The sequence below is a fragment of the Coccinella septempunctata genome, chromosome 2, assembly GCF_907165205.1.
Source record: "Coccinella septempunctata chromosome 2, icCocSept1.1, whole genome shotgun sequence".
NCBI classification, from domain to species: domain Eukaryota; kingdom Metazoa; phylum Arthropoda; class Insecta; order Coleoptera; family Coccinellidae; genus Coccinella; species Coccinella septempunctata.
Genome location: NC_058190.1, coordinates 32,060,052 through 32,086,766, shown reverse-complemented (window position 1 = coordinate 32,086,766; position 26,715 = coordinate 32,060,052). Strand labels below are relative to the sequence as shown.

The window sequence follows — 26,715 nt, the reverse complement described above, 5'->3', positions numbered from 1 at the left end:
CTACACCAAGAAACAGACTAAAGGACCTACTGTGTTTTAAAATCAAGCTTCAACTATGTTCTGGTAGGAATATAGAGTGCTTATGGATCAAGTGTTTCCGAAGGTCTAAATAGCCCTGTAATGTGGTCTTGTAGAGCAAGAGGAGCTCTGAAATTGAACTAATCAAAGCATATTGCAACCAGCACCTGGCAACTTGGAAATAAATCTTATGAAGTAGATGACATCATTGCCTTTCTGTCTAGGCTTTATCGGCTTATAACGTTTCAACAATGAGGAAATGTTCAGAAAACTATAATTAGAAAAAGTAATGACAACAATTCCAGAGGAAAAATGACCATAATATCGCACACTTCATTCCAATCATTACCTCCATTTAATCCCATTCGGGAAAGAGACTCTATAAAGCTCAGGATAATGGGAAAAAATTCTATCTACCTCCAAGATATATTGCAATACTTCCCCCGCGAAAAAACGCATTAATTTTCTTCAACAGCCTCTTTCAACGAGGTATGTAAGAATTATCTCCGACCGACCGCAATTCATCATATCCCGATGAAATAATAGCTCAGAAGGCTGAGCAGCAGCAGTCGGCGATGGCTGCAGGCTAATTATGGCTACCCCACTAATTGGGTTCTAATTTGAAATAGGAGACAAAGGCCAGTCCTGCCATCGCATTTAACAATTAATACAACGTCGAAATTATATTCGGTAACGATCTGTAAGTTCCCAGTTTCTGGAACTAGGAGAATGGTGTGTGTTTCGCGGCCTTTCAAACTGAGGTGAGACACTCTAATAATGATACTTGTTTGGCCGTCTGGGTGGAATTATCTCAGCAACTGCGATAGTAGCTAGTTCCTTCCAATAATGAATTATTAGGTTGGAATCTACCCGTGAATTTTAGAGTACTTCTATTAGGTGATCAGTTTGAAGGTCTTAGATTGAGGATAACTGGTAGAGTAATTGCCTTTTTATTGTTGAAAACCATTTGAAGGCAACACAAGTGGTATATTTTCGAACGGACATTCCCGACAGACAGCAGAAACTGGTGTTCCCCATAGCCCATCGGTGGAAAATATAACCGTCAAATACTCAATTCTTACAAATTTGTATGTGCAACATCTATTGCGGCTACTGAAATCTCGCTGGCAATAATTTGTCATGACAGCCTTTTATGAGGAGGAGGATATAGCTCTTTTGATTTCGGCGGCATGTTATTGCAACGATTTGAGTCCTATCTGAGTGGCAGATCCTAGTACGAGGATGTATTGATATCTAGTTAGCCAAGACCAGTTCCATGCATAAAAAAATATTGCGTTACCATAGCAACGAACAATAACTCATTAGAAGTGTCAGTGTGGAGTTTGAGGTCAAAAAAGTAAACCAGAGTTACGCAATAAGTTAAGAGAAATAAGATGGCCACCGAAATTGGTAAAATCGAAAAATTGGAGTATCGAGCCATCATCAAGTATACTTCATTCAGATTTATTTTAGCAGTCGGTTGGCCATGAAATAATTTTCTCAAGTTTTTGTAACTAGAACGAAGTTAGGTTGGCACTCATGAAATGTCGTTAATGTCATAACGCCGTTGCCACAACTAATATCAATTTTTATTACGAAAATGCCGAAAGTGATTGAAAAAAGAGACAGGGTTTCAGAAAGTGCTAGAATTCAGGTCCGCTCATTCGAATAGTTATAGGCGCTGATAACCCTGATATTCTAAAATCCACAATACGTCAGACGGTAGCGAATATATTCAAAATGTAAGAGAATTTATATAATGTTTCATCTGAATCTAAACGACTTATATTTCAGCTGAATATTTCCACAATCAGAAAGATTGTGAATGATGACAAAGAATTTCCTTCTATTGGAAGAACCATAAAAGTGGAGGCATTTGAGAATTTTATATTTGATCGAATTAATGCGAAAAGTTTACTACAGGATTTTCGATAAATGTCATCGGAGAATAAGTTCCCTAAAATGGATTTTTCTCTTTTTCATTTGACTTGTCCTATACAATGTAAATGTACTAATAAATACCTAATTATTGTTATTACATCAATGTATTAAGTTGAATAGCCACAAATACGCGCAAGTTGCCCAGTTTATTCATGTGAAATTTTTGTTCAACGGTGAAGTTGCATCTTAACTTGAAACTTCCTTCAATTCTTTTTACTTATATTGATGCAAGATGATTTTTGTTGAAGAATTTAACATTCCTGTAATTATCTGTTAATTCCTTCGGGAGATACCCATTCCCAACCACTGCATCATATGCATTTCATATTCAGGTTAATATTTTTGAAATCTACAAATGATGTATGCCAAAGAAGATAACGAACATTAACTCTCCTCAAGCTAGTGCATATTATGATATTATACTGATTTTGTGTATTTTCCATGCAAATAACTGGATTTGGTATGCCTTAAAACAGTTTGTATAAACTTCAATTATGTTCGTCACATATTTTCCGAAGAGATTCGACATTGTGATAAAATACTTAATAACAGAAACTTTTACGTAGAACGGGCAACATAGCGTTGATTTAAAACCCAAAAATGTTTTGACAAGTTTCATAACCGCACATTTTCGTACTATACAGAGTGAAATGTGTCAAATTTCCATGGCCAACCGACTGCTAAAATAAAATTGAATGAAGTATACCTGTATTTAGAAGGGTTAAGAGGTAAGCAGATCTACGGGGGTATGCTTAATACCCTTATGGCTGTTTGCACCGTTTGTCTAAACAACGGTTATATTCTTAAACAACGTTTGATTCCCTTACCGGGTTGCACCGTTCCTAAACGTTGATTATAAGGCCCTTAAACGTCGTTTAAACTAAATGCAGGCTCGTTTTAAGCTAGATTAAAACGTTGATTGAAGTAAAACTTCAAATTCAATTGACAAATGTGTTTTCTATTTGTGTTGATATAAAATTCGAATTAATAATGGATGATTTAGAAGATGAGATATTACTTGATGATGATCTTGATGCACTTGGCAATATTGAATTTGGATTTCCCAGACGTTTACTCGGGGAAAAAATTATTTCGAAGTAATGGAAAACCTCATTTTTTCAGAAGATTTCCTTTAACGAAAGAAACCGTGTTATTTTTATTGCCATATATGGAGAATGATTTGGAATTTAATAATTAATTATATTAAAGAAATATAGATATTTCAGGAATAATAGTGTTGCAACAATAAATCAATTGATAGCGACATTGAGGTTTTATGCTAGTGCTGGTTACTTGGCTTCTGTTGCCAATTTCATAAATGTAGATGTATCGACAGCATCAAGAATTATTGCTAAATTTTCATTAGCAATTGGTAAATTATATTCCGAATTCATTAAAACGCCCGTAGATGAAGATATAGTGCAAATTCAACAGTCCTTTCACAAGAAGACTTCTTTCCCTAGACTAATAGAATGTGTGGATGCTACTCATAGTACTTCAAATTCGAAACATAACACCGAAACTCCAAAAGAAATGTTTGAATTTTCCACCTTGACAACAGAACTTTAGTCACAAAACCTTGAATTCTTTTTCTTTTTAATTTATCTTCTATGATGTGCTTGGCTGAAATTTTGAATTTTCTATGCTGTAAGTGGTGTTGCCAAACCTATCGATGATTAAAGTAAACAACAATTATGATTCCACGGTGCAAACCTTAGAACATAGAATATCAGGAAGGAGCTTTTTCGAATAAATGTGACGGGAATGGTGCGTCGGAAACGGCCATATTGGTCTTCCAAGTTCTGATTTGAAAAGTGGCAGACTTGGAAGTTAAATGATTCTGTTATCTGTGGCCAAATAAACAAAGTGATGTTTTAACTTAATTTTGGTAATTTGGATTCTTGAAATTTGCTGGAAATAAGGATTTTGGATGTTTTAGCGTGAATAATTCATAGGTAGGTGATTTTTTAAGCTTAATATCAGGTATTAATTATGAGCTTCTGAATTTCATGACATAACAAGGTTATCCCATGACAATAACACTCCATGGGCGTAGGTGATGTTAAGTCATAGACCTTAATACCATTAGGTATATAGCCAAGCAGTGTTAGGCGGGGTGAATTTCCGCTTTGATTATCAATTTGAACGAGCGTGAAAAAGCTGCTGACTTTACGTCAGTGCTGTCCTAATTTTTTTGATTAATCAGAATCAACTGACTATTGAAGTTAGTTTTTTGGAAACTTCATTGTCCTACGCCACTGTTGAAACGGAAATATACGTCGGCCATATTTCTCCTCTATTCCGGTCAAATTGAAATGAGCAATACGCTCCTTCCTGTTATTCTATATTCTAAGGTGCAAACCGGCAACTGCTAAGCAACGGTTAAATATTAAACATCGATTAGTTTAACCATGGTTACCAGCGAAACGGTGCAAACGGGCATTAGTGATCAATGTCTTTCGTATGCGACCGTGAAAAATTGGACTACAAGCTTCAAAAAAGGTGAATTTTCCATTGAAGATGATGACCGATCGGAAAGGCCAGTTTCTGTGTCAGTCCTCGAAAATATCGATGCAGTTCATGACATGATTTTATCAGACCGTCGAATTGGGCTAAAACGGATATCTGAATATTTCATACGAACGCGTTCACGTCAATTTGGACATGAGAGAAATTGCTGCAAAATGGATCTCCAAATGTTTGAATGTTGATCAGAAGCGTGCAAGGATAGAAGCATCGCGTTCGATCTTTGCTCGATTTCGAAACGATGTAGACTTCTTAAACCGAATTAGCAAAATCAAAATGCGAAAAGCAACAATCGATAAAGAGAAAAGAAGTTTTTTGAAGGTCTAGAGACGTCGCAGGTTCGCTGTAATAAATGAGGAGAATATGTTGAGTAATAAAATATTTTGACATTGAAATTTTGTTTGTTTATATAGTAGGCTAAGAATTTTTCAATATATCCTCATACATTCGAATTTATTCCATTAATCCTGGCACATCCTGTAAAATTGGTTATTCAAATATACGTGGTAAGCGGAAATAAGAAATTTGGTGCCATTTCCGGTACAACAGGAAGTAATTGGTGTTTGAAAATAATTCAGAAATCAAGTTCTAACTGACTTATGTCTCCATACAAACTTTGGAAGAGATCGAATTATTATGTCTCCATAAGCTTCTAATGGGCACTCCCTGTGGGACACCCTGTATTTCCTGATTGAAATTGATATAATTTCATATTCGCTCTATAAATTCATCCTTCATTACGGCCCTGTTCTGAATTCCGCTAGGAGTATCTAAACAGTGCTAAATTCAGAACCGAACATACTACTTGATTTCCCGTCGACTATCTCTAAATGAACAGTAGGTATACAATTTAATAGTTTATCTGTTTGAATTGACCGCTATGTTTGTGAGGTAAACTGGCGTATTTCGAGAATTGATTCGACAACACGACGGTCGACCGGATATTAATATTGATATAAGTCAATTCCTGATACAATAAAAAAAAACTTATAATAAATTATTGCTGCAACTCAAATCTTGAAAAATATTCATGATATGACTGAGCTGGATTCAAACCCTGCTTCCTTCTAGATTTCAACGCGACTTATGGCTCATGGCAATTGCTAATTTGTTCCCCATAAGTTCTCAAGCTTTTTGGTATATTAATACCAATTATAGGATTATATTTAGATCTCACGGTAAGAGTAAAGCTAGTTACCTACATCAAAAACATTGTTTCATAAGAAGTATAATTTCTGCTGAACAGAATGAACACATTAGTTATGTGAAATGAATTAAACTAAAACTATAAAAGATACTGGAATTCTGAAAAATTTTGAATTGAAAAAAATTATATCCAAAGAAATGAAGCTAAGGAAATAATACTGAAATACACTTTAGATTATAAAGCGAGAGACCACTTTGGATCTACATAAAGCGATCGGGGAAAACAGAAAATGATTGTGCAAGCTGATGAGAAAAGTAGCCAAGATTTTGTCGATAAACGGAAGTTCTATCTGGTATAGTTTAAAAGATAGTAGTGGTGAGCATTTCTGAAAGAAATTATCTAAGGTTGAATTTTTCTCTCCTTTTTTTGATAAAAGCATTTTCTTCAGATAGTTTTTCGTTCACATTGGGGACAAAATATCATACAGGTCAATGAAGGTGTTTCTCAGGTTTTTTGGAACCCCTCCCCAAAAAACTATACGAAAGAGGTTCTATATCTTTAGAAATAAACTGTCCTTGCCTAATTCGCCTGGCTTTAGCAGGAAATTTCAAATGTGCCATTCAATGTTGGAACCCTGTAAATTTTTATTCGATATTATCCAATGTTGAATATCATCACCTTAAAGATGTTGTATGGTATATGTTGCTCATTTTAATCTCAGACACCTTGTGAAGTCGTAGAATCATCAAAATCAATCTTTTTTTCAACTATCAATAGGTGAAAAATGAAAATTGATATAGGCCTAGCCAACATATTCCATATTCCTTCCAATGAACCCCTACATGAAATTAACAAATATATACGAACTCATGAAACAAAGTTACTGGCACTCTGGCACAAAAGTATCACAGAAACAGAAAGAACATGAAAAATAAAAAAGCCTTTGTCTACAATGGGAACAGATATGCAGGAAAAACTTTGAGGGAGAAACTCCAAGAAATCAGCTTATAGAGGGTGTGGCGTAATGAATGGATAATATTTTATCTGCGGGTAGAGGATGTGTGTCTTATGTATAGTAAAAGTACCTACCTTGGTTCACGAAATATTGAATTTTTTCGGAAATTCAGAGAAACCACACCTTTTGCCACTCGTTTTGCGGAAAGACTCCAAATGAAGGATTTTTTCAATTTGTTTTTTTTTATAGTATTCCTGGATAGATGCGCTATCGATTGTAATTTATTCATGATTATTGGGGTGCAAAATTAGTTTAAAGCAAACCTTGTTTTTAGGCAACTGCAATGGGATATGCAACATGCAAGTACAATAAAATACCTATCATTTATTAGAAGGTGTAGAGCATGTATTAGAGCTCATGGGGGCACACCATGTATTGTGAAATTAAATTCATTAAAACGATACCTATTTTGAAATAGCAGAATGAAGCAATCGTTCATTAAAAGATGAAGAACATGTACAGAGCTCATGATGGCGACTTTGACCACACTTTGTAAAACTTTATTCAGTAAAAGCATATTGAGAATTGTTATTTTCCTAGTTTTTTTAATTACCAAACTCCAAAGTATTAAAACCAATATTTTTCAGTTAATTTCAAGTTGTGAAGAAAACTTTAGTATTCTAATGGTTGTATTCTGCTTTTCATCTGTAAATTACAAATCTGTAGCGTACGATCGATCTGTCAGTGTCCGATTCACAGATTCGTAAATAATGCAATTCTGGAAATTTTCCTGTAACTATCTTAAAGTGTTACGTTTGAACTACTTATCGTAAATAATTACGGATTGCTGTAAGCTACAGATCACTAAAAACGTCCAGAATTGCAATTTTCCTGTAAGCTTATGAAAAATTACAGATTGACTTACAGATGAAAGCAGAATAACAACATAAATGAGAAACCACCCAAAAAAGTGGTATAGGGGGTAATTTTCCTGAATTTTCGAAAATGCCGAATATCTCGAAAACCAAGGCACTTTTACTACACATAAAACGTGTTTTTTTGAACCTCCAAAACGTCCTCTATCTGCAAGTATCATATTGTCCATTCATTACGCCTCACTCTGTATAGAAATCAACAGAGAAAAAAGAAATTAGTTTGAAGCGAATTGATTGCAATTTAATTTATCAGTATAATTTCTTTTTTTGAGGAATATTCGTTTATTATTTTACCATTTATAATTTTTTTTCAACAAATTTTCTGTATGCCTTGAAAAAGTTCTCACAAAAAGTTGCATAATTATTATCAAGTCGGACTATTTCAATGAAATTCCTGAATTAATATGGCCGTTACCTGATGAAAACCTCTAATTGAACTAAAAACATTTAACCTCGACACGTGTTTCACTATCACAGTAGTATCTTCAGGTGGTTGAAGGTAAACTTCAATTTTTAGTTCAGTCAAATTCAATATAAAATTCTGGTATTCAAGGGCTGTTCTTTCTTGGATCAATAAATTCATAATAATATAATTTTTTTTCTTTTCAACCCTTCTCACCGGACTATACCTCAATATATTTTCAACAGATTGAAATTGGGACATTTTTAAACTTCTTGATTGGGTTTCAGAATCCCTGATGAATTTGATGAATTTTGAGCAGCTGTAATAATTCAAATATAACTTCCGGTTCCCGTCTTGCTACGAAGTTTCACTCATTACCACGATAGAAGTTCGAATATTCTTGATGCTCGATGAAACCATGATACTAATTTCAGGCAGCGTTCAAAGACTTTTCTTAGGAATTTTCACGCAACGGATATTCATCTGAAGTCCCTAAGGCCAATTAGAAGCCTTCATAATGGCGCTTTTCATGAAACACCGCGGCAGCTCTAGTTTCCGTGAATCATTCCGTGTGAAAATTAGGGACGTAAATGTGGGTTGAACAGGTTTCGGCATGCTCTCGATGGATATATAAAATCGGCAGCACATTTTGTGACTACAAGAAATATGTTTAACTGATTCAGTGTATTTAGAGAAGTTTGCCGTCATAGTAGTTCATATATAATTGGACATGATTATTGAAGAGTTGTTCATTGTTGTAATCACGAAATAATCACTAATTAACGAAAGAGCCGCATACACTCAATATAGATGAGGAAAGTTTGTTAAATGTTAGTTTGAAGTTTCTAGCAGCATTTGTATTCAAGTATACCGTAGTTTGAGGACTAATTGTGGGATTGCATGAAAAACACAATGAGCTTACTTATGTACAGGGTGGAAAAAATTCTGAAAACAGAATCATTTCTAGATTTTTAGTTATGAACAAAAATTGAGAAATTGCCATTTCGAATTAGAAATATATTCATAGGAAACATGATTCGACAATCGGTATCACAGAGTATTGAGTCCAAGAAAAATGAATGCATATTTAACAGTCGCTATGCTAACGCCTATACTCCATTCACATTTATTTTAGCAGTCGGTTGGCCATGAAATAATTTTCTCAAGTTTTTGTAACTAGAACGGAATAAGGTTGGCACTCGTGAAATGTCGTTAATGTCATAACGGCGTTGCCACAGCTAATATCAATTTTTATTACGAAAATGCCGAAAGTGATTGAAAAAAGAGACAGGGTTTTAGGAAGTGCTATTTGGAATTCAGGTCCGTTCATTCAAATAGTTATACCCTATTCTAAAATCCACAATACTTTAGATGGTAGCGAACATATTCAATGTAAGAGAACTGTAACTGGAAGGCGAGCTGTGAAGGGCGCCATGAGAACAGCTCTGTTAGGGGGTCGCAGTGAACTTAACTTATCTTAAGGTAGTTATTTCAGTGACATATACTATCTCTTCCAGATAACCCCATAGAAAATAATTCAAAGGCGTTAGATCAGGGGAGTTTGGGGACCATGCCAAAGGTCCTCCATTTCCTATCCATCTGTTCGGAAAGTTGTCACCCTCAGTGAAAACTGAGGGTTTGAAATGGAAAAGAGTTGAACAGAATTTTAGAAAGTTCAAAATCTCGACAGACGACAATAAATAATATCACCAAAGGAATAGAAACAGGACCGGGATCGGTTTTCAAAAAAATTACACAAGCGATTAATTCGTCCGGTTCCTATTCTCTTGTGACAAGTGTGCCATGCAAAGTGAAAATTGAGTTCCTTTGAATAACTTATGCAGTTTTTCATGGCAATAACAAAATTTCTGTAGGGGATGTAAAAAATATAGATTTTAGGCTCGAAAGAAAAATCATGATAATCTGAGTACTGTTCTGAAAATATTGATATTTCATGAGTCGTTTGAAAGAGCTTTCTGAAGTGATCAAACCCATAAAATTTGATCGAAATCGGACTTTGAGTTCCAGAGCTATTGCTATGGCAAATTTAGGTCAATGTTCATGAATCTCCGAAACTAATAGCCTTAGTGTACAAAACAAGCAAGTTTTCTGAAAGGTCTGGATGACCTGCATTCACCATTAGACTATGGCCAACGACTCATGAAACACCCTGTATTTCACTATGAAAATTTTTGCAATATAGAAAGAATATAATAAAAAACCGTCGAAAAATGATTGCGAAAACAAGTTTCATAGACACTTAATTTCAATTTTTTTTTTCTCATAAAAAACTAACTAAATTGAAAAAAAAAGAAGCGGGGTGGCATCAAGACATCCTTTCTTCAATTTAAAACACAATCAAGGCTTTACGTACAAAATTGAAAGCGTAGAATAAAGACCTAGTAAATGCTGTTTTTATGAATAGAGATTCTTGTTCCACGTTTCTGGTGACTTCTCTAATTAAATAAATGAAGAATCTCAGATTAATAGAGGATCCTGACTAAAGTTCCTATACAATAGATAATATCCTTGAATTTCGCGAATGATTATTTAAACTTGTATTTTCATAATTTTGTAGATTTTTTCCATTTACTCAAGATCAATTGATTTTTATTGCATGTTTTTTTTCGATAATTCTGACGGTTGCTTTTTAATTGACGACGAGGGAAATGGGGAATTTTTACCTTAAAAAGATCGATAATCCTCCCAATAAGAATTATAGTATTATCAAAAATCACCAAAACATCTTGCAGGCAAACTCTTCTCTAGATAATTATGTTATTATGGTTATCAAGTATCGAGAAGGCCTCTTTAGGGAATAATATTATTATTGCTATCAATTAGATTAATGAGCTTTCATGAAAAGCAAGCGCCATGATTGCGGATATTATTTCGGTCAACATACGATATTTTCGAATCGTATATATCTACCAGGTGCTGTTTCCTCGCCACTGAAATCATTATTTGCAATTTCCCATGTGTGGCGCTTGTCGCAGTGAATCTCGATCCGTATTGTTGGCGCTGGAAATTGAGTACGGAAAAAGTTCAGGCAGCTAAATAAGCAGTCCTCTCTAAACGACCCCAATTAACTTCAAATAAATGTCACTCACACTTAGTCCCAACGGTCCTCTACGCAAGTTTATCATTGACGAGTAAGTAGTTCAAGAGTAAACTGCTGTTTCTGATGGAATAGATCTGATGACTTCAACATTGGCTGAGTTAATTCGGATTTGAGGCTATCCGTTTTGATCCATTTGTATGAAATTTATGTTATGAGCGATTATTAAGAAAAATCGACGAATTTTCGCGCACCTTTTCCTACTAATTGGAGCGCTTTGTTTCTGCATTGGTGTCTGAGATTTTCGAATTTTGAGCTGAAATGGGTCCCAGAGAGTACCGTCCGTCCAGTCGGCCATTAACCCTGTATCTTCCAAAAAAAATAGTGAAAGACTTCAAATATTTAACCAGAACTGCACCGCAGCATTGTGCTTACTGAAACATATTAATGGTAACAACAATTCTGGAAAAATTGTCGTTCCAATAATGTGGGTTAGTCATGAACTCTGTGGAGGTCCCAGAGAAGTCGAAATATCCAAGTGCAAACTGAAAGTGAGGTTTGGTTCAGTCATTGCATGACGGGTGGCGTATCGTGATGAGAATATCTCAAAACGGCGCCCGAGATCGCTTAAGATCACCATCCTCCGTTCGGAAGATTCAGTGCTATACTCTACTGAAGTCTTTTTGTACTCCCAATTTCTTTCTAGAAATACTGCTTAGTAGTTACAGCACTTTATGGAAAGGCATAATGCTCAGTAATCTTTCAAGTACTCCCGAGTACAAAAGTGCTCGCGAATACTAATCGTACGAAAGACGAAGACGATCGACGCCTTCTCACTCAATGTATTGAAATCACATATCATCAAATAAACTGCTCCACTTGTGTTAGGTATATTGACTTAAATTGCCAAAAAATATAGTTGAAATAGGATTTTTGTGATGAAAATACATATTAATATGATTTGCAAATTAATTTTAGCCTGTAGGTCTGCAACGTATACAGGATGGTTAAGAAAAATCGAGTAGGTAAGATAACGAAATTTTATTCCCAGAGAATTCACGCATTTTAAGACTATCAAACAATGTATGGCCTCCACGGGCATCAATAACAGCTTGACATCTTCTTTGCATACTACATACGAGGTTGTTTTGAGGAATTTGGTTCCATAAACGGGGCAGTAGCTCTCTCATATCATTTAAGGTTTCTGAGTTAGGTTTATGATTATCTAATCTTCTTTGGAGCATATCCCATGCATGTTCTATGCAATTCAAATCTGGTGAGTGCGGAGGTATTGGTAAATGTGGAATACCAAGCTCCTCGCGCGCATTCTCAACTATGGCTGCACGGTGCGGTTTAGCGTTATCGTCTAGAAATTGAAAAGTTTCACCAATAGCAGCGTGAAAATTTGGCACAACATTGTCAATGACATGCTCTCTATAGTGTAAGTCCCAGGACAAATATGTAGATCTGAGCGCCCGAAACATATCCCGGCCCATACCATAACACTACCCCCTCGAAATGGATGGACTTCTTGGACATATCGACGATTACTGGGTATGCGTGGGATTGTCCATACCCTCATTCTTCGAGAATCTGAAAATCGTCCATATCTGGATTCATCAGTGAAAAGCACACTAAGCCATTAATCGTTCCAATTGATATGTTGCCTTGCCCATTCCAGTCTTCGACGCTTATGGTCACGTGCTAATGGAACTCCTCTTAATGGACGTCTACACCCTAGATTCACCTCTCTCAAACGTCGTCTGATGGTTTCGATGGAAACTTGGACCCAATCTGCATTTTGAAGAGTATTCCGTAGCATTCTACACGTAGATGAAGAGGTTTCTTCTCGGCGAAACGATCCTGAGCAGGTGTTGTTTTTCGTCGTCCGCCAAGCCTTGGTCTTTCCAAGACAGAACCTGTCTCCCTGAATCTATTCTAGGTATCACACTTTGGCTGACTTGGAGCCTTTCCGCTACAACAACCTGAGTTAGGCCACCCAGTAAATTGAAATTGAAATTGACCTCCCTTTCAAGATACAGCCTTCGGAAGGCGATGAGGAGTTGACAGTTTTTAATTTATTTTTCGAAAATATATCCCACGAAAACAATTTTTGAAGGAAGATCATAAGGAGTTGTTATTTTCAACCCCTAATAATAAAGTTATGAAATCTATAAAACTTGTGTGATTAACATCTACTTAGTGCATCATATTATGTAGTTTTATGACTCAGTGTTTTTTAGAACCCGTAAAAAAATTGAAAACTGTCAACTTTTCATCGTCTTCCAAAGGCAGTATCTTGTAAGGGAGGTCGATTTCGAAAATAATTTATAGGAACTACCCTTACTTATTTTCATCGAGGAATCATCCCCTAAGTCAACATTTGTTGACAGACAGCCTGTATATTTACAGCAATACTGAAAAGTTTCCTCAAGAATATCCACTTCACTTTTTGAGCAGTGTATATGTCCCATTTTATAACTTGTCTCTAATTTACGATATACACGATACCCACTCATGAACACACCAATAATATGCAATTTCCATGATACCTTTCACCTATTCCACAATATCCCAATAAAATGAAATATTTCTTTTCCCTGGTTCAAATCGATATCGCGTCCCTTTGCGAACGCGAAACCAATATTCCGGAATGGCTAATATGTGAAACTCCGCTGTAAAACTCGAATAATTCCCTCTGGCAAACCGTCAAGTCCATTTCGCAGAAATTTAAACCTTTCGCGTCTCTGTAAGGTGTACAGCAGAATGGATGGCAGAAAGGGGGGCTTACATTTCCCGATAATACCCATCATTCAATGAAATCTATCCTGATAGATGGCTCGTAAAAGGGTCGGCATATAGACTTCTGTTAGATATTGATAAGCCTTATAACTTGACACGGCTTAGGGCTCCTTTTATTCCTGTTTCCCGCCTGGACACTTTCCGTTATAAGAAAATCTTGCAGCTTCGCGCTGCAGTCAACTCGAACTACGTCCATTGTTCTGCGTGGAGATTTCAGGATTAATTTTTGATGAATCTGCGGGTGTTTAACAACTCTCCAGGATCCTGTCGAAGGGCGAGATTACGGGGGAGAAGTACTTAAAAAATGACTCGCTGTAATGCGGTGGATGAAATAATGGATATTTGCTCTTTCACTGATGTTGAAATGGTTATTTTTCATTTGACAATAAGTGATGAAAATAGACGTGTATATGGGTTAAAACACTCAACCTCGTGACAAGTCATGATAGTTTAATTATGAATTCACATCAAGTATCGGTCAAGTAAATTTGATAAATTAAAAAGCTGTCGTTTGTATATACGGATGTTTGCTTTGTACGGTAAGAAACTACACTGGGTGATTCTTTTTTTTTAATGTATAAATCGGCACCGAAAAGAACTCATCGTTCAACATAGTTCGAAAACAAATATCAACCAAACAGATATATGGAAATGTAGACAAAGATAATGTCAAGAAATGTGAAACACGGCAATATATATAGTACCTAGTTGAAAAAGAGATAAACACATGAACGTAAGAGAGCACACGCATAATAATAAATATAAAAGATATGCACTAACATCCTGAACAAGCAAACAGATGACAAATTTTCAAATAGGTGTTAACATCTACTTCCTCGGCTATTATACAAGTGTTTTCAACGATGAGGCTTTTTTTGACAGAAGGTAGAAGTCATCGAAGTATGTCATTTAAACAAAAATTGTCTAGATGAAACATTTAAGATGCCTGAGTTGAAACCCCTAGAATTTCGACAAAATTTCATTAAATTTCAAGTACGGGGCTGTAAAAGGTGACACCGGCATCGGAAAAACGAAACGAAACATAAACATATGGCTGGACAGTGAATGGAAAGAAGGTCATCTATGTAGACTATAAAAAAGTAGGACCTAGAATAGTGCCCTGCTGGACCCCCCAACGAATTCTAATTCAAAAGATAAAATTCTTCGTTTTTATATAAATTGACAGCCTGCTTACAATTCGTCAGGTAACTTTCAATCTTCACTATTTAGTAAGTGTATAAATATAATTGTAAATAAATTTATTGATTCTTTTTCGAATGAAATTCTTGAGAACTAAGTAGAAACAAGCTTCATCAAAAGAATGGAATAGGATTAGGGGAAGTAATACCTTATACCTTCGCTTGATTCTCGAAATGGATCATGCTCCCACTAAGAAAATATGTTTGAAAAATATAATGAATAGCCAACTATTGAAGCATAGGAATTATCAGGCGAAACTTAACCTAATGCGAATTGATTAATATTTTGAAGGAATTCACGATTTTCAGCGTCATTTGTGTATACAGGGTGATTCAAAACTCGAGGCCAAAAATTAAGGGACATATGGGGACTCATATTCTTGATTGCACGTAAAAAAATTTTTGGCCGATGAGGCATCGTTTCCGAGTTTTTGCACAATAATGTTTCTGTATGCAACCAATTGAATTTCATCAGTTACCACCGCATGTTGGATGAAATTGTCGCCTGGTTGAACCAAAATTTCAATGGTGGATGGATTGGTCGGCGTGGTCAGGTGCTATGGCCAGCGATTCACCTGATTCGAATCCTTTGGATTATTTTGTATGGGGACATTTGAAACAACAAGTTTACGCAGTGGAAATTAATGATAAAGGACACTTAATGGAACGAATTATTAATGCAGTCGAATCCACTCAGAATAGGCAAAACATGCAATTGCCCTTATTTTGCGTTGCAAAGCATGCATCGATGCTAATGGAGGCATTTTTGAACATTTTATTTAATTTCTTCTGTATTTTAAACAGCTATTGAAGTTTAAATTTGTTGACATGCAGAAATTTTGAACACTCATATCTCAGAAACAAGACAATATCCAAAAATTTTATTTTACTTTTTTTATCAAGAATAGCACCCTGTATACGTTACTCAATTTTTCGCCTCGAGTTCTGAATCACCCTGTATATCTGGAAAAAACCTTTGTAGTGTATACCTGAAGTATTTCAAATCGCCAGTGAAAAAAATATCAGAAAAAAAAATTAAGTGAGATCAACATAATATTTCATTATCGTTGCAATAAAAAAATCAAGGTTTTAGATAACAAATTGCAAGAGTAAATCAGGGGTCAGTAAGAGCAGTTTGTGGATGGGGAGATTCCCCAGGTACAGGTGATGCCAACTGCGGTGTTAGAATCGTTTATGGAGACCCTGCAAACATAATATATTTTCGTTAATTTCAATAGTACTTCGTGGTACATACCATCACTATCCCAAAATTCAACTTCATTCAAGATCTGAATAAATACATATATAATTGTATAATTTCTGCCACCTCGTCCTTTCCTGAATGAATGTAATCTCCATGTTTGGTCACAAGAATTGGCCACTCCGCTCCTCCGATTTAACATCTATTGTTTTACGACGGAATCGGATTTTTATTGATGCTGCTGTTTCAGCTCCCAGTAAATACTCGCCTTTTGGTGTGAATTTATTGGAGGTCACAGTTTGTGTCGACTACCAAAGCACTTGAGTCCGAAATCGAAATGGAACACTGCATCAACAAAATACCGTCATATGTGTGTAATGCCATTATTCCAAATAAGGATTCCGAGGTCGAATCAAATCGTTGAATTTCAAAATCGGCGCCCACTGCGATGTTTTAAGTTATAATCGTTTTCAGTCACTCTGCATATTACCTACATTGTGTGTAGGAATCATGTGATAATATCTGGTATTTGCCTTGCCCAAATCTGAGTATCTGGAAGTTGTTCAAATTCGAAGTTGAGATGAGATGAAAAATCTCCATTGAGGTTATCCTCTGCAGAACAACCAACTGATTAATTCCCGTAAGAAATCCATAGTAGGTACGTGAACCTAATGAACATGATTGCAGAATGGCGAAGGCGCCATTTGGAAAAGGAAGCTCTGGCGATTTTCTTTAGCAGTTGAGATCGTGAAGCGTCTTTCTTCGGGTAGGTGGATCATGATCGGCAAATAATTCAAAAAGTTTCTTCAGTTAAGAACTGAGGAAAAGAAGTACGAAATCTTGCATTATAATGAAGGAAAATTTACATATACTTTTCCAGTGAATGTTTAGAAAAGATGAGTACAATATTGGAAATGGATTACGCTAAAAGAGGGCTCGATGTTTTGAGTTTGAATATTTATTAATCCCCACAAGACATTCGGAGTTCTCGATAGAAGCTACAGAACTTGTGGGATTTTTTTGATTTTTCAGCGATATAATCCTAACCGAATTCTGTATACGTACAATTCGTCTATCATTTGAGCACTATATTGAATCTAAAAGCCATAAATACCAGCAAATAATTCCGTGAGTGAAGATCACAACATAATTAACGATTGTAATGAAAATAGTTCAATGCTTCTAAGATCAAAGCACCAACTTTTTTTCGAAATATTTAATTCGAGACATCTGAACTGCTGATGGACGTGCTTTAGTCAAGGTCCATGCATCTCCTTCGGATGCCTCTCAATAGTCTCAATCCTTCGGTCTATTGGGGAGGAACAAACATGTAGCTCAAATCACTTTGCCAAGTTATATCATTTGTTGAAAGCGAAAGCAAGGAAATGTTTCTCGCCAGATCGATACTTCTATTGTAAAAGGACCCTTGATAAGACCATGACTAGAATAATGCTATGTAGTAAGGAGCTCAGCCTCCAGAAATCCTTGAAAATCTTGGATTCTATACCGAAAAATACAGGCGACTGACTGACTGCCCAACTCCAAGAGCAATTTTACAGCCGTTGTAACATCGGAAAAGAGTTTCAGCCCAGTTACAGGAGATGATGCCGTGCCGCCAGATTCACCCAGCTCTAGCGCTGCACACCTTACACATCCCATTGGTATTCAGTGGTTCATCTCCAAGAACTTCTGTTCATTTATTTCAGAAACCTGTGGAACTCGCCTATATCTGATGTCTTTCCGTTAGAAAGACCTGTCTAACTCGCTTATATCTAATGTTTTTCCGTTGGAAAAACTTCCATTATATTAAAGTTTTGAAGTTCTGTGCAGAAGGTCAGTTTTCAAAAAACCATAACCTTCTCCATATGCACTGTTCAACAATTGACTAACCGTCCAACAATTTATTTCAGGAATATTCGCTTCAAGATGTATATTTTGATCCGATGCCAGAGTATGCTCAGTTGATATTTTCGTGTTTTTCAGAAGAGAATGAAAAAATAGAGACTTTCATGGATAACGTTTTTTACTGAAAATATGAAAAATTCTACGTTTGAATAACAGCAGAAAATAAAGAGAAAATTTGTTTTTCCGTTGGAAAAACTTCCATTATATTAAAGTTTTGAAGTTCTGTGCAGAAGGTCAGTTTTCAAAAAACCATAACCTTTTCCATATGCACTGTTCAACAATTGACTAACCGTCCAACAATTTATTTCAGGAATATTCGCTTCAAGATGTATATTTTGATCCGATGTCAGAGTATGCTCAGTTGATATTTTCGTGTTTTTCAGAAGAGAATGAAAAAATAGAGACTTTCATGGATAACGTTTTTTACTGAAAATATGAAAAATTCTACGTTTGAATAACAGCAGAAAATAAAGAGAAAATTTGTTTTTCCGTTGGAAAAACTTCCATTATATTAAAGTTTTGAAGTTCTGTGCAGAAGGTCAGTTTTCAAAAAACCATAACCTTTTCCATATGCACTGTTCAACAATTGACTAACCGTCCAACAATTTATTTCAGGAATATTCGCTTCAAGATGTATATTTTGATCCGATGCCAGAGTATGCTCAGTTGATATTTTCGTGTTTTTCAGAAGAGAATGAAAAAATAGAGACTTTCATGGATAACGTTTTTTACTGAAAATATGAAAAATTCTACGTTTGAATAACAGCAGAAAATAAAGAGAAAATTTGTTTTTCCGTTGGAAAAACTTCCATTATATTAAAGTTTTGAAGTTCTGTGCAGAAGGTCAGTTTTCAAAAAACCATAACCTTTTCCATATGCACTGTTCAACAATTGACTAACCGTCCAACAATTTATTTCAGGAATATTCGCTTCAAGATGTATATTTTGATCCGATGTCAGAGTATGCTCAGTTGATATTTTCGTGTTTTTCAGAAGAGAATGAAAAAATAGAGACTTTCATGGATAACGTTTTTTACTGAAAATATGAAAAATTCTACGTTTGAATAACAGCAGAAAATAAAGAGAAAATTTGTTTTTCCGTTGGAAAAACTTCCATTATATTAAAGTTTTGAAGTTCTGTGCAGAAGGTCAGTTTTCAAAAAACCATAACCTTCTCCATATGCACTGTTCAACAATTGACTAACCGTCCAACAATTTATTTCAGGAATATTCGCTTCAAGATGTATATTTTGATCCGATGCCAGAGTATGCTCAGTTGATATTTTCGTGTTTTTCAGAAGAGAATGAAAAAATAGAGACTTTCATGGATAACGTTTTTTACTGAAAATATGAAAAATTCTACGTTTGAATAACAGCAGAAAATAAAGAGAAAATTTGTTTTTCCGTTGGAAAAACTTCCATTATATTAAAGTTTTGAAGTTCTGTGCAGAAGGTCAGTTTTCAAAAAACCATAACCTTTTCCATATGCACTGTTCAACAATTGACTAACCGTCCAACAATTTATTTCAGGAATATTCGCTTCAAGATGTATATTTTGATCCGATGTCAGAGTATGCTCAGTTGATATTTTCGTGTTTTTCAGAAGAGAATGAAAAAATAGAGACTTTCATGGATAACGTTTTTTACTGAAAATATGAAAAATTCTACGTTTGAATAACAGCAGAAAATAAAGAGAAAATTTGTTTTTCCGTTGGAAAAACTTCCATTATATTAAAGTTTTGAAGTTCTGTGCAGAAGGTCAGTTTTCAAAAAACCATAACCTTTTCCATATGCACTGTTCAACAATTGACTAACCGTCCAACAATTTATTTCAGGAATATTCGCTTCAAGATGTATATTTTGATCCGATGCCAGAGTATGCTCAGTTGATATTTTCGTGTTTTTCAGAAGAGAATGAAAAAATAGAGACTTTCATGGATAACGTTTTTTACTGAAAATATGAAAAATTCTACGTTTGAATAACAGCAGAAAATAAAGAGAAAATTTGTTTTTCCGTTGGAAAAACTTCCATTATATTAAAGTTTTGAAGTTCTGTGCAGAAGGTCAGTTTTCAAAAAACCATAACCCTTTCCATGTGCACTGCTCAACAATGGACAAACCGTCCAACAATTCATTTCAGGAATATTCGCTTCAAGATGTATATTTTGATCCGATGCCAGAGTATGCTTAGTTGATATTTTCGTGTTTTTCAGAAGAGAATGAAAAAATAGAGACTTTCCTGGATAACGTTTTTCACTGAAAATATGAAAAATTCTACGTTTGAATAACAGCAAAAAATAAAGAGAAAATTTAACGTTTCCGCGAAGTTAGTACTTGGTTGGTCCCGCACGAGCTCGTTTCAAACATTCTAGTCTTCGACGCCTTCTTCCGATGTAACAAATCATTAAATTGGTATAAGTAACCAGGAAAGCGTTATAAATCTGCTGCAGATTGTTAATTGGTTGTTCTAGGAAGGACAGTTGTTTAGACGTCTTTGCCCAGACATGATCGATCCAATTCACATCTCGAAAGCCAGATAGGCAATCCATGTTTTCAATAATTTAAGCTGAGAACGGTGAGAACTGGCATCATCGTTGATGCCAGTTCACCAATATCTGCTCAAACGGAACGATTATTGATTCAATTATCATATCGTTCTATCGTAGGATCTTTGGCTGGTCATACTAATGTTCTGCAAAAAATTTTATCTGCGCGATGGTTAAAAACAATTGCTACTCCACATCTCCTCAAAAACCAGTTGTTGGAACCCAACAAAAACTGTTCTGACTATCTTCGATCTCTTTCCCTCTAAACAAGAGTGCGTCTATCGGAATTAACTGAACGAAATCCAGAATCATCCTTGAATAAACTGCAATCTAATATTCGCCAATTGCGGTGATCCTCGGCTCACTGTCATCGATGTATTCTGTATGCATTCGATTCGAACTGGGATGCCTTGCTTGAATAGGTGCGTGCTCGTAAAAAATTAAAGTTAGCTAGACGTATTACAGGCTGATTAGAAATTAGAACACCTGTTGAAACCCTCATCAGCGATATTTTCAGCCGAGATGCCAGATATGTGAGACTTCTAGCATTGATAAATCGAAAGCCGAACTTAGCAGCTGTTGTACTGCGCTGCTGACCTACCCATGGGCATAAGCTACTGAGTTGTTTCGAATATGACCCTATTCTAAGCCCAATTTACAATACTTTGAGAAACATTTTACCTACATTTGGAAAACCTATCCTGTATCCACTGTATGATTTGGCCTAGTTGCACAGGAGCCAAGCGTCTTCTCGGTGTGACCGATACTTCGATATTGCTTCCATTTCTTCATTAATTGTCAATTCAAATCGTACTTATGCGTTTACGACAAAAAAACTAACAACCTACTATAATTGATCGACTTGAGAGGCAAGAGCGTGAAAAAATAAAAAATGAAACAGAAAAGAAAAATTTTTCCTGATGGAATCAACTTGTACTGAAACCCATGTAATAAGTAATAAATGTCATTATGCCCCTTGTGTCGTAGGCACCTAGTATTTGTATGCGCAGTGTATTGCGTTCCCTACCGCCGGGCGATGATATTGCATCCCTGCTTCATAGGCTAGTAAATAGTCAAATCTCAAAACGGGTCTCAAGACCTATCTCAGTTGATACTTTATCAAGATCTCATTAATATGACTATCAAGTCATTATCAGTTTGATACTATCTCAAGAAACGAGACTTGAAACTCTACTTATGAATGTCTTGAGTAATGGTCTTGGGGTATACTTGAGATTATAAAACGAAAACAGAAATTAGTATTTTTATTTTTGCTTGATATTTTTCAATACTGTGGCTAACAATTAAGTGTAACAAAGTAGGTTTTTCGATCTCGAACGAACGAAATATGTCACATATTCGATCAGCCGCCGATGCTGATGTGGTCCAGATGGGATCTCGGGGTAGAGATTCACTCATGAAATTAGGTAAAAGGGATGTTGATGAAGAGACTGTTTTCAGATCAGACCGCAGAAGTAGCACAGATTACAGAAAAAACTTCCTGTGATCTGTGGGAAGTAGTGCCATCGCAGTAGGATACTCTAGCTTTACAAACAGCAGAACTCTAGACGTAATATCTGACTGCAGCTTCGTCCTATAGCATGAGGCCAACATTAGACCTTGTGAGATACCACCCACAGGACCAGAGTATCTTCAATACTTCAAACATGAGGGGGAGGCAGAGTGTCCCTCTTTGGAGTTTCGTTTGCAAGTATAGCACTTTTCTACACTCTAGTGTAATTTACACTAGATTTTAGTATTCGTTTGCTGATTGGATTTACACCAGTGTAGAGGAAGTGTAGGTTATCCACACCTAGTCAAAAGGAGGTGTAATATTAGTGTTGTGCAATGTGAAATGCAAAATTTTATGTTAATATCACGCACGTCACGTTTGCGCAACTAGACTGAAAATCAGCTGATTTAAAGTGCAGTGTAGATTACACTACACCAAGAAACAGAAGAAAAGTCCTATTAGTATCAAGTTGTCAATCTCTGTTGTACCTTATTGATGGAGCGTCTTGTGGTGGAGGTGTTATAGGTGTTAGTAAAAATAGTTATGATGGGTAACCATTATCCCCAACAAGACGCCCATCCAGTAAACGTTGTTTATACCTCATTTGAACTCTGGACATTTGAAAGATCCTGGAGTCGTGCATGCTTCCTGTGCAACTTGCGACAACATCCAAAACTTCCGTATTAGGCCCAACAATGGCTTGGATATTAATTGAAAAGTCTTATTTTCTGTTGCGATAAACTTCAACAAGCAAACCAACCCAACTTTCATTTCGAGATCATCTTGAGTCAGGGTTCGACCATATCTACTCAAAATTTGACGTTCCTAAAACCTATCTTGATATAATTCGAGGACTTGAGTCAAATTCATTAATAAGCGCCTACTCAAGTGAGATCGTCGATTGCAACGTCCTCTTGACACAGTCTCAAGTCAAATGTATTAATAAGACTGGTGTCTCAAGACGCTACTTAAGAAATTCTCAATACTTGAGATCTGACTATTAATACGGGCCATAGTTTGGCTTGTCCGTGTATATCTTTATTTTTTGTTTCTTATCTGCATCACATCGCATGTAAATGAAAGAATGATTAGGTGTAAATAATTCGAGTTTCTTGTAATGAAGGTTGATTTCTTGAGCGTGAACCAGCAAGAATATAACCGATTATCATAGATTTTGCAAGTCTATTGAGATTGGATTTAGGTAATTTTTTCAGGAATATTAACGAGACGTTGAATTTCCTTTTCTGATTTTGTTATTCTTTTAGAAATCAATCTTTTAAATCGAACAATATTGAATTCCTTCATACTTTTGGCCAACTCCGAAGCTCTGAATAACATTACAGTACAAACTGTTGTTTCTATTCGTCGAGTAGGATATGGTAGACTGAATGTTAATATTCTGCCATTCTTACTTCAACATACTGTATTTCCTAAGAAACAATGTTTTTGAACCCGGTGTCCTTCAACATCTCTTTCCGAAATTTCCCCGAAATCTGCAAAGCTTGAGAACACGCCACAATTAAATTAGGAGTTCCATGAAATGTTCAAAATTTCCGAATAATAATGCAATCTGGGAAATCAAGAACCTTTTCTCACGACGTTCCCAAAAAAAATCAAATTTGCATAATTTTCGGGGGCGGCCTGAATAATCCCCCGTCGCTTATGAAGTTTGTTGTCATGAATTCAACGTCGCGACGGCGACGCCAAGAAAACAATTACGTTTTCTGGTGTCAAATCCGACAATCGCAACCGCCTCAACCTTGGCGATGAGCAGAAATCACAGCGTAGTTCACATTATAGACCGTATTTTCACTTTATGGTGCCATATATCTGGAGTGTTTCGAACTATTTGTGCCTCTACATAAATTCTACACTAACCCGAACTTGGCAAACAATGAAATTAAATTTTCGGCCATAAATCATACAGGCTGCTATTACTGCATGTTATATTTCGCTATCCGGTATTCCTACATAAAGTCGACAGATAAACAACGTGTTTTATGTATCGAAAGCCCAGATTGATGTCGAGCCCGATGTTTTCCTACTGCTGTTACTCGTGATTGTATTCAGTTCATTCAGAAAATGAATGATGAAACGCATCTCAGTATCGTACGGGTGCGGTGAGGGTGAAAAAGAGATTGCCATATAGGTAATGAATTTTCCGGCTGTTGCAATAAGTCATATCCTAATTGTAATGGATTTTGTGTAATCTGATCAATTTATAACGCGAAGGGGTTGTTCACGTTTTGTCGGAATAGATTTTTTTTGCCACATCTCATATTTAAACTCTCAAATTAGAAAGAAAGCTTCGAATTTACGGAACAATTTGTTGTATGATAGTATTCGGAAATTAAATTCGAAAAGAACACAATGAAGGTCATAACTATATTCGAGTTAAGTTCAACCCTCATTTTTTAACCTCCACAAAATGCTTCATTTAAAATCAAAATATCATACTGGGTGTTTGATAACAGATTTTGAAATCAACATAACATCCAGTAATTTAAACATTGAAATACAACTACAAATATATCTAACGATTCTTGGGGTATTTACTTAATTTTATACATTTGTTCATCACTGTATAGTTGAATTGTTGTCAATTGATTGATTCATCCGAAAAATTCTACATTTCAGCTACTGTTTTTCTATTCAAAACATATGAAAGATTCTGAACCCGCCTTCGCTTTGATGTGGAACAATCATTGGAAACTATCAAGGAACAAATTATAAATGTCTTGATTACTGTCTTGATTACACTTTAACAATTAATTGTTTGCAGAATTATTTTCCGATTGTATATTGCATACAGAAACATAAAATAACAAATAAAGAAAAAGTAGGTATCAAATTATGGATCGAATTTATGTATTCTGATTCTATAATGACAATTATTCATTGTTCGACTTCACTCTGTCATCTTGGAAGCTTTATTATTAGATATTAAAAATCAGTTATTAATTCAAATCCATAACATCCCTATATATGAAGAATTAAAAAAGAATTTAAAATTTCATAATGTGGTCAATGTACCTTTTGTGCAGAGTTACAAAATTAGGTACATTTAATGGGTCTATCTTTCTTTATTACTAGGATTTTCCCCATTTTTCCTATTAACCGTAACTTATGAACTACCCAACACATTTTTATAATATCGTAGATACGGGTGACTTGGGACGATTGTTGAATTCAACTTGTCATATTTTCAAAAAGGTGACCTATTTTCATAAATAATAAATATATTGCAACTCAAATGTAATTTGATTTCTTTCATTCTTTGGTGATTTCTTTGTGGAAATAGCGTAAATAAGAATCGGCATATTTTCTGCTGCCAATGCGCCACTTGTATCTATTCGGCATTATCCCAAGTCACCCTATAAAAATGAAACAACAAAATAAATGAATGAGATCTGTGTTGCCGTTTGATTTGTAAACAACCTTGTTTCATGACATATCTAATATTCCAATATCCCACGTATCCAGAAAAAAAAATCACACATGCACAAAGTGAAACATAATGGACACTAGAAAGTATAAAGGCCATACAAAAACGCGCTTTTACTCTCCTGAATTCGTTAATTTTTCCTGTCAATTCAAACGCTCTTTTCATGGTGAACTCAACTGGAATTAATTGTTAAACTAACCGAAAAGACGCTACACAATCTCATAATTTTGTCCCTTCACTCTTAAATGGTAAGAAACAAAGAAATCTGCAATGGGGGTAATTGTCCCAAGGACTGTCCCAAGCCACCCGAATCTACCGTATTTGGCTTATACATTCTTCATCCTCAGTTGAGTCCATAAAAATAATGAAAAGTCTTTTTTTTCAGGTCCAGCTGCAAAAAAAATTATCAAAGAGTCTTGATTGGAAAAAACACCCTGCATATCCATATTTCAAATTTTTATTTATTAATACATTTATTTGGCTGAAGGACTAAGTGTTGGTTGCCGTGAATACAGTATTTATTTATTTATTCATTTATAAATTATAAAGTTCAGTTACAAAGAATCGTAGACCCATAAAATATAGTTTATTGAAAGCCCATCGTTGTTCCCATCTACCCTGATTTTATTCGCATTTCCCAATGAATCACCCTAAGTATGATATTCAAGACCATATGTCACATAAAAACTGAAAATCTATACAGAAGCATCTATGTGGAGACAGTAATAAAACATTCTTATAGTTCAATGAAAATTTTATCTGTTGCCAATTGAATTTGTCTCGTCACAATTTTTCTAGACATATAAAATCACCGTAAAATATCGTTTTGTATTCAGATTTTATTGCTGTTTCGGTTTGGGTATGTGCCAATAGCTGAGCAACATAATTCAGTTTTACAGCACAGCACAGAAAATTCGAGGGATTAACATCGATGCTAGTGTTAATGGTAATAATATTCTATCAGTTTTAATGAATTAAGTTTCAAGGGCGAAGAAAACTGAATAGATTTATTGAATGTTATTAGGTAAACAATGAACGGAAAAGAGGAAAATCTGATACATATTGGTTCCCAACATACACAATAGCGTGTGACAATAATTTGAAATTCTATTAAATAAACA

At 35.4% G+C, this 26,715-nt stretch overlaps 1 protein-coding gene across 1 annotated transcript in view; it reads right to left on the bottom strand.

The window, feature by feature from the left end:
• LOC123307714 overlaps nucleotides 1–26,715 on the bottom strand; it is a 465,084-nt gene that overhangs the window by 10,759 nt on the left and 427,610 nt on the right. The gene's annotated exons all lie outside the window — the stretch shown is intronic.